Source organism: Procambarus clarkii, chromosome 46 (assembly GCF_040958095.1).
Source record: "Procambarus clarkii isolate CNS0578487 chromosome 46, FALCON_Pclarkii_2.0, whole genome shotgun sequence".
NCBI lineage: Eukaryota > Metazoa > Arthropoda > Malacostraca > Decapoda > Cambaridae > Procambarus > Procambarus clarkii.
The window spans coordinates 22,591,365-22,601,364 of NC_091195.1; the positions used below are offsets into that span (position 1 = coordinate 22,591,365).

Here is a 10,000-nt window from a genome sequence, read left to right on the forward strand (position 1 = left end):
TGTGTACAGTCTCAGCGACAAACACACACAATCACAGGGACAAATACACACAATCACAGGGACAAACACACACAATCACAGGGACACACACACACAATCACAGGGACAAACACACACAATCACAGGGACAAATACACACAATCACTGGGACAAACACACACAATCACAGGGACACACACACACAATCACAGCGACACACACACACAATCACAGGGACAAACATACAATCACAAGGACAAACACACACACAGTCACAGGGACACACACACACAATCACAGGGACAAACACACACAATCACAGGGACACACACACACAATCACAGGGACACACACACACAATCACAGGGACACACACACACAATCACAGGGACAAACACACAATCACAAGGACAAACACACACAATCACAGGGACACACACACACACAATCACAGGGACACACACACACAATCACAGAGACAAACACACACAATCACAAGGACAAACACACACAATCACAGAGACAAACACACACAATCACAAGGACAAACACACAATCACAAGGACAAACACACACAATCACAGGGACACACACACACACAATCACAGGGACACACACACACAATCACAGAGACAAACACACACAATCACAAGGACAAACACACACAATCACAGAGACAAACACACACAATCACAAGGACAAACACACAATCACAAGGACAAACACACACAATCACAGGGACACACACACACACAATCACAGGGACACACACACACAATCACAGGGACACAAACACACAATCACAGGGACACACACACACACAATCACAGGGACAAACACACACAATCACAGGGACAAACACACACAATCACAAGGACAAACACACAATCACAAGGACAAACATACAATCACAGGGACAAACACACAATCACAGGGACAAACACACAATCACAAGGACAAACACACACAATCACAGGGACAAACACGCACAATCACAGGGACAAACACACACAATCACAGGGACAAACACACAATCACAGGGACACACACACACAATCACAGGGACACACACACACAATCACAGGGACACACACACACAATCACAGGGACACACACACACAATCACAGGGACAAACACACACAATCACAGGGACAAACACACACAATCACAGGGACAAACACGCACAATCACAGGGACAAACACACACAATCACAGGGACAAACACACACAATCACAGGGACAAACACACACAATCACAGGGACAAACACACACAATCACAGGGACACACACACACAATCACAGGGACACACACACACAATCACAGGGACAAACACACACAATCACAGGGACAAACACACACAATCACAGGGACACAAACACACAATCACAGGGACACACACACACAATCACAGGGACACACACACACAATCACAGGGACAAACACACACAATCACAGGGACAAACACACACAATCACAGGGACACAAACACACAATCACAGGGACACAAACACACAATCACAGGGACACAAACACACACAATCACAGGGACAAACACACACAATCACAGGGACAAACATACAATCACAGGGACAAACATACAATCACAGGGACACACACACACAATCACAGGGACACACACACACAATCACAGGGACACACACACACAATCACAGGGACAAACACACACAATCACAGGGACAAACACACACAATCACAGGGACACAAACACACAATCACAGGGACACAAACACACACAATCACAGGGACAAACACACACAATCACAGGGACAAACATACAATCACAGGGACACACACACACAATCACAGGGACACACACACACAATCACAGGGACACACACACACAATCACAGGGACACACACACACAATCACAGGGACAAACACACAATCACAAGGACAAACACACACAATCACAGGGACAAACACACACAATCACAGGGACACACACACACAATCACAAGGACAAACACACACAATCACAGGGACACACACACACAATCACAGGGATACACACACACAATCACAGGGACAAACATACAATCACAGGGACAAACACACAATCACAGGGACAAACATACAATCACAGGGACATACAATCACAGGGACACAAGCACACACAATCACAGGGACAAACATACAATCACAGGGACACACACACAATCACAGGGACAAACATACAATCACAGGGACATACAATCACAGGGACACACACACACAATCACAGGGACAAACATACAATCACAAGGACAAACATACAATCACAGACACAAACACACACAATCACAGGGACACACACACACAATCACAGGGACAAACACACACAATCACAGGGACACACACACACAATCACAGGGACAAACACACACAATCACAGGGACAAACATACAATCACAGGGACAAACATACAATCACAGACACAAACACACACAATCACAGGGACACACACACACAATCACAGGGACAAACACACACAATCACAGGGACACACACACACAATCACAGGGACAAACACACACAATCACAGGGACACACACACATACAATCACAGGGACAAACACACACAGTCACAGGGACACACACACAATCACAGGGACAAACACACACAGTCACAGGGACACACACACAATCACAGGGACAAACACACACAATCACAGACACAAACACACACAATCACAGGGACAAACATACAATCACAGGACCCTTAACAAGATCAACAAAAAGCGTTAGAATAATATAACAAGTTTTAGTGCCAAAGCCTCTTAAAAATATACCCCAATATACCATTTTCCATATTCCTTATATTAATATATTTCTGAACATTGCTCTAAATCATGATCCCCAGATTTGTTTCGTATTGAGACTTCCCAATGTTAATATTTCTCAGCTCAGTAGCACCTGCTATGGCTATGTAAGCTTAGAATTATACATTTTTATTCAACTAAAACTGCCATATCTTTCTACCGTTTTGAAAGCCTGAATTGGATCTTCATGGAGCAAATTCTCTCAATCCTGAATATAATTCCCTTATGTTTCTGAATGGTCTGTAAATATACAAGTGTTGCTATTCATCTATCCGTACGGATAGATGAATAGCAACATCTATCCCCCAACCATTACCAGCAACTCCGCAGGCTTCAATCTATCCAGCTATAATCTGGGGCCAGATTCACGAAAGAACTTACGCAAACACTTACGAACGTGTACATCTTTCCTCAATCTTTGACGGCTTTGGTTACATTTATTAAACAGTTTACAAGCATGAAAACTTGCCAATCAACTGTTGTTATTGTTCTAAACAGCCTCCTGGTGCTTCCGAGCTCATTAACTGTTTAATAATTGGAAACAAAGCCGCCAAAGATTGAGAGAAGATGTACAGGTTCGTAGGTGTTTGCGTAGGTGCTTTCGTGAATCTGGCCCCTGGTTCGCAATAACGCCGGCGATACTATGGATCTCTTGACGCAGTGTGGGGGGAGACTTGGTTAAAGTCAAGATACAAAATATCGCAAACCTTCCCGTTATGGGCCTCGTAGCCTGGTGGATAGCGCGCAGGACTCGTAATTCTGTGGCGCGGGTTCGATTCCCGCACGAGGCAGAAAGAAATGGGCAAAGTTTCTTTCACCCTGAATGCCCCTGTTACCTAGCAGTAAATAGGTACCTGGGAGTTAGTCAGCTGTCACGGGCTGCTTCCTGGGGGTGGAGGTCTGGTCGAGGACCGGGCCGCGGGGACACTAAAGCCCCGAAATCATCTCAAGATAACCTTCCCATTGTCAACACCTTCAAATATACAGGAAAAACATTGACGGGAAATTTAGGAAATTGATCAAACCGTGTTTGTGATTCCTGGTGTTTTGTGTTTTTTTTCTAACATGTAAACAAATGGTTTTGGCGATTATCGATTAAAGCAATTTTCCTACTGTGGACATTTGGCTAATTGGGCGATAAATCGACGCACGTGTTCGATCTCCCGACATTAAATTCGACTAAACATAAACGAACCTCCACGACTCGGTCACACTAACCACTTTTACAAGTGTAAAGTTCCCTGAGGGGAATATTTCGCGTGGCTCTGGCCACTAGTTCGGCTTTGACTTTTCTGTACGTAACACTAACCTTATAACTTATAAAAGTAAACTTAGAGGAGTCAGACGCCACTTAGAGGAATACCTGGTTGATGGGGTTCTGGGAGTTGTTCTACTGCCCAAGCCCGGCCCGAGGCCAGGCTTGACTTGTGAGAGTTTGGTCCACCAGGCTGTTGCTTGGAGCGGCCCGCAGGCCCACATATACCTGGTTGATGGGGTTCTGGGAGTTGTTCTACTGCCGAAGCCCGGCCCGAGGCCAGGCTTGACTTGTGAGAGTTTGGTCCACCAGGCTGTTGCTTGGAGCGGCCCGCAGGCCCACATATACCTGGTTGATGGGGTTCTGGGAGTTGTTCTACTGCCCAAGCCCGGCCCAAGGCCAGGCTTGACTTGTGAGAGTTTGGTCCACCAGGCTGTTGCTTGGAGCGGCCCGCAGGCCCTCATATGCCTGGTTGATGGGGTTCTGGGAGTTGTTCTACTGCCCAAGCCCGGCCCGAGGCCAGGCTTGACTTGTGAGAGTTTGGTCCACCAGGCTGTTGCTTGGAGCGGCCCGCAGGCCCACATACCTACCACAGCCCGGTTGGTCCGGCACGTTTTTTGGGGGGAAAACAGTCTAGTTTCCTCTTGAAGATGTCCACGGTTGTTCCGGCAATATTTCTTATGCTCGCTGGGAGGACGTTGAACAACCGCGGACCTCTGATGTTTATACAGTGTTCTCTGATTGTGCCTATGGCACCTCTGCTCTTCACTGGCCCTCTGATGTTTATACAGTGTTCTCTGATTGTGCCTATGGCACCTCTGCTCTTCACTGGTTCTATTCTACATTTTCTTCTATATCGTTCACTTCAGTACGTTGTTATTTTACTGTGTAGATTAGGGACCTGACCCTCCTGTATCTTCCACGTGTATATTATTCGGTATCTCTCTCGTTTCCTTTCTAGTGAGTACATTTGGAGAGCTTTGAGACGATCCCAATAATTTAGGTGCTTTATCTCGTCTATGCGTGCCGTATATGTTCTCTGTATTCCCTCTATTTCAGCAATATCTCCTGCTCTGAAGGGGGAAGTGAGTACTGAGCAGTACTCAAGACGGGACAACACAAGTGACTTGAAGAGTACAACCATTGTGATGAAGATCCCTGGATTTGAAAGTTCCCTGGAATCAGAAGTCCCCTCTGCCCTTAGGCTACACGGTGTAGCAGAATGGACCGTAGACCTCTGAGGGCTCCAGAGACCTCTGAGGGCTCCAGAGACCTCTGAGGGCTCCAGAGACCTCTGAGGGCTCCAGAGACCTCTGAGGGCTCCAGAGACCTCTGAGGGCTCCAGAGACCTCTGAGGGCTCCAGAGACCTCTGAGGGCTCCAGAGACCTCTGAGGGCTCCAGAGACCTCTGAGGGCTCCAGAGACCTCTGAGGGCTCCAGAGACCTCTGAGGGCTCCAGAGACCTCTGAGGGCTCCAGAGACCTCTGAGGGCTCCAGAGACCTTTGAGGGCTCCAGAGACCTCTGAGGGCTCCAGAGACCTCTGAGGGCTCCAGAGACCTCTGAGGGCTCCAGAGACCTCTGAGGGCTCCAGAGACCTCTGAGGGCTCCAGAGACCTCTGAGGGCTCCAGAGACCTCTGAGGGCTCCAGAGACCTCTGAGGGCTCCAGAGACCTCTGAGGGCTCCAGAGACCTCTGAGGGATCCAGAGACCTCTGAGGGCTCCAGAGACCTCTGAGGGCTCCAGAGACCTCTGAGGGCTCCAGAGACCTCTGGGGGCTCCAGAGACCTCTGAGGGCTCCAGAGACCTCTGAGGGCTCCAGAGACCTCTGAGGGCTCCAGAGACCTCTGAGGGCTCCAGAGACCTCTGAGGGCTCCAGAGACCTCTGAGGGCTCCAGAGACCTCTGAGGGCTCCAGAGACTTCTGAGGGCTCCAGAGACCTCTGCAGCCCTGGATATTGGACCATTACATGACCCCTCGGCCCTCACCAGGCGCCCAGCACCCCCCACAAGCTAGGCCTGCCCCCAGTCGTGGATAGATTTGCATTCTCAATCAATTTAATTACAAGTATCGTGAGCTGTTAACTGGCTCTTTATAAGATTAGATTACAATCTGCGTAATTGGTAAATTGCAGCCATCAGCTGTTAATTTATTACCCACAGCTTAAAATTATCAGCCCAGGAAGAGCTACAATGTTTCCCTGACTAATTACCTTGCTGTCGTTGATGACCTACCGTTAATTATCAGCCCCACCCGTTAATTATCAGCCCTACCCGTTAATTATCAGCCCTACCCGTTATCAGCCCTACCCGTTATCAGCCCTACCCGTTAATTATCAGCCCCACCCGTTAATTAACAGCCTCACCCGTAATTATCAACCCTACCCGTTAATTATCAGCCCCAGCCGTTAATTATCAGCCCCACCCGTTAATTATCAGCCCCACCCGTTAATTATCAGCCCCACCCGTCACACACACACACACCAGCATGTCCCACACACACACACACACACACCAGCATGTCCCACACACAGACACCAGCATGTCCTACACATACACACACACACCCAGCATGTCCCACATATACACACACCAGCATGTCCCACACACACACACACCAGCATGTCCCACACACACACACACACCTAGCATGTCCCATACACACACACACACACACCCAGCATGTCCCACACACACACACACCCAGCATGTCCCACACACACACACACACACACCAGCATGTCCCACACACACACATAGCATGTCCCACACACACACACACACACACACACCAGCATGTCCCACACACACACACACACACACCAGCATGTCCCACACACACACACACACACCCAGCATGTCCCACACTCACACACACACACACACACCAGCATGTCCCACACACACACATAGCATGTCCCACACACACACACACACACACCAGCATGTCCCACACACACACACACACACACCAGCATGTCCCACACACACACACACACACACCAGCATGTCCCACACACACACACACACACCAGCATGTCCCACACACACACACACCAGCATGTCCCACACACACACACACACACCAGCATGTCCCACACACACACACACACACACCAGCATGTCCCACACACACACACACCAGCATGTCCTACACATACACACACACACCCAGCATGTCCCACACACACACACACCAGCATGTCCCACACACACACACACCAGCATGTCCCACACACACACACACACACACCTAGCATGTCCCATACACACACACACCCAGCATGTCCCACACACACACATAGCATGTCCCACACACACACACCCAGCATGTCCCACACACAGATGCCGAAGAAATATAAGAAAATTCACCTTCGCAAATAGAGTGGTAGACGGTTGGAACAAGTTAAGTGAGAAGGTGGTGGAGGCCAAGACCGTCAGTAGTTTCAAAGCGTTATATGACAAAGAGTGCTGGGAAGACGGGACACCACGAGCGTAGCTCTCATCCTGTAACTACACTTAGGTAATTACACACACACACACACCCAGCATGTCCCACACACACACACACACACACACACACACACACACACACACCCAGCATGTCCCACACACACACACACACACCCAGCATGTCCCACACACACACACCAGCATGTCCCACACACACACACCCCCAGCATGTCCCACACACACACACACACACACACACACACACACACACACACACTCACACACACACACCAGCATGTCCCACACACACACACACACACACACCAGCATGTCCCACACACACACACACACACCAGCATGTCCCACACACACACACACACACCAGCATGTCCCATACACACACCCAGCATGTCCCACACACACACACCCACACACACACACCCAGCATGTCCCACACACACCCACACACACACACCCAGCATGTCTCACACACACACACACCCACTCACACACACACCAAGCATGTCCCACACACACACACACACACACACACACACACACACACACACACACACACACACACACACACACACACACACACACACACACACAGCATGTCCCACAGACACACACACACACACACACACACACACACACACACACACACATACCAGCATGTCCCACACACACACACACACACCCCAGCATGTCCCCCACACACACACACACACCCAGCATGTCCCACACACACACACACCCAGCATGTCCCACACACACACACACACCCAGCATGTCCCACACACACACACACACCCAGCATGTCCCACACACACACACACACACCCAGCATGTCCCACACACACACACACACACCCTGCATGTCCCACACACACACACACACCCAGCATGTCCCACACAAACACACCCAGTATGTCCCACACACACACACCCAGCATGTCCCACACACACACACACACCCAGCATGTCCCACACACACACACACACCCAGCATGTCCCACACACACACACACACACTCAGCATGTCCCACACACACACACACACCCAGCATGTCCCACACACACACACACACACCCAGCATGTCCCACACACACACACACACCCAGCATGTCCCACACACACACACACACCCAGCATGTCCCACACACACATACACCCAGCATGTCCCACACACACACCCCCAGCATGTCCCTCACACACACACACACACACACACACACACACACACACACACACACACACACACACACACACACACACACACGTTGTCAGGTTTTGTGAAATATATGATAAAGGCACAAACAAATTTATACCAAAACAGAGAAGCAGAACTAGGAAACAGGATTGGTTCAACAGAAAGTGTGAGAGGGCCAGAGACCAAAAGACATAAAAATGGAATCAATACAGGAAGAGGCCGAACCCCCAAACATACCAGCGATACAAAGATGCGAGAAACAACTACACGGCAGTGAGGAGAGAGGCAGAAAGACATTTTGAAAAAGGGATTGCGGACAAATGTAAAACAGAACCTGGTCTATTCTATAAATTCATAAACAACAAATTGCAGGTAAAGGATAATATTCAGAGGTAGAAAATGGGAAATAGATTCACGGAAGATGAAAAGGAAATGTGTGAAACACTAAACGAAAAGTTCCAAAGTGTGTTTGTACAAAATGAAATCTTCAGGGAACCAGATACAATAAGAATTCCAGAGAACAACAGTAGAGCACATAGAGGTGTCTAGAGACGAAGTGGAAAAATGCTCAAGGAGCTAAATAAGAACAAAGCAGTTGCTCCAGATGGAGTTTCACCATGGGTTCTGAGAGAATGTGCACCTGAGCTCAGCATTCCTCTTCAACTGATTTTTCAGGCATCCCTGTTTACAGGAGTTGTAGCTGATGTGTGGAAAAAGGCTAACATAGTTCCAATCTACAAAAGTGGCAGCAGGGAAGACCCCCCCCTTAATTATAGACCTGTATCATTGACAAGTGTAATAGTCAAAATATTGGAAAAAATAATTAAAACTAAATGGGTAGAACACCTGGAGAGAAATGATATAATATCAGACAGACAGTATGGTTTTCGATCTGGAAGATCCTGTGTATCGAATTTACTCAGTTTCTATGATCAAGCAACAGAGATATTACAGGAAAGAGATGGTTGGGTTGACTGCATCTATCTGGACCTAAAAAAGGCTTTCGACAGAGTTCCACATAAGAGGTTGTTCTGGAAACTGGAAAATATTGGAGGAGTGACAGGTACGCTCCTAACATGGATGAAAAATTTTCTAACTGATAGAAAAATGAGGGCAGTAATCAGAGGCAATGTATCGGACTGGAGAAATGTCACAAGTGGAGTACCACAGGGTTCAGTTATTACACCAGTGATGTTTATTGTGTACATAAATGATCTACCAGTTGGTATACAGAATTATATGAACATGTTTGCTGATGATGCTAAGATAATAGGAAGGA

At 48.2% G+C, this 10,000-nt stretch overlaps 1 protein-coding gene across 4 annotated transcripts in view; it reads right to left on the minus strand.

The window, feature by feature from the left end:
* The window catches only part of LOC123770574 (uncharacterized), a 266,666-nt gene that overhangs the window by 253,181 nt on the left and 3,485 nt on the right, over window positions 1-10,000 (minus strand). The gene's annotated exons all lie outside the window — the stretch shown is intronic.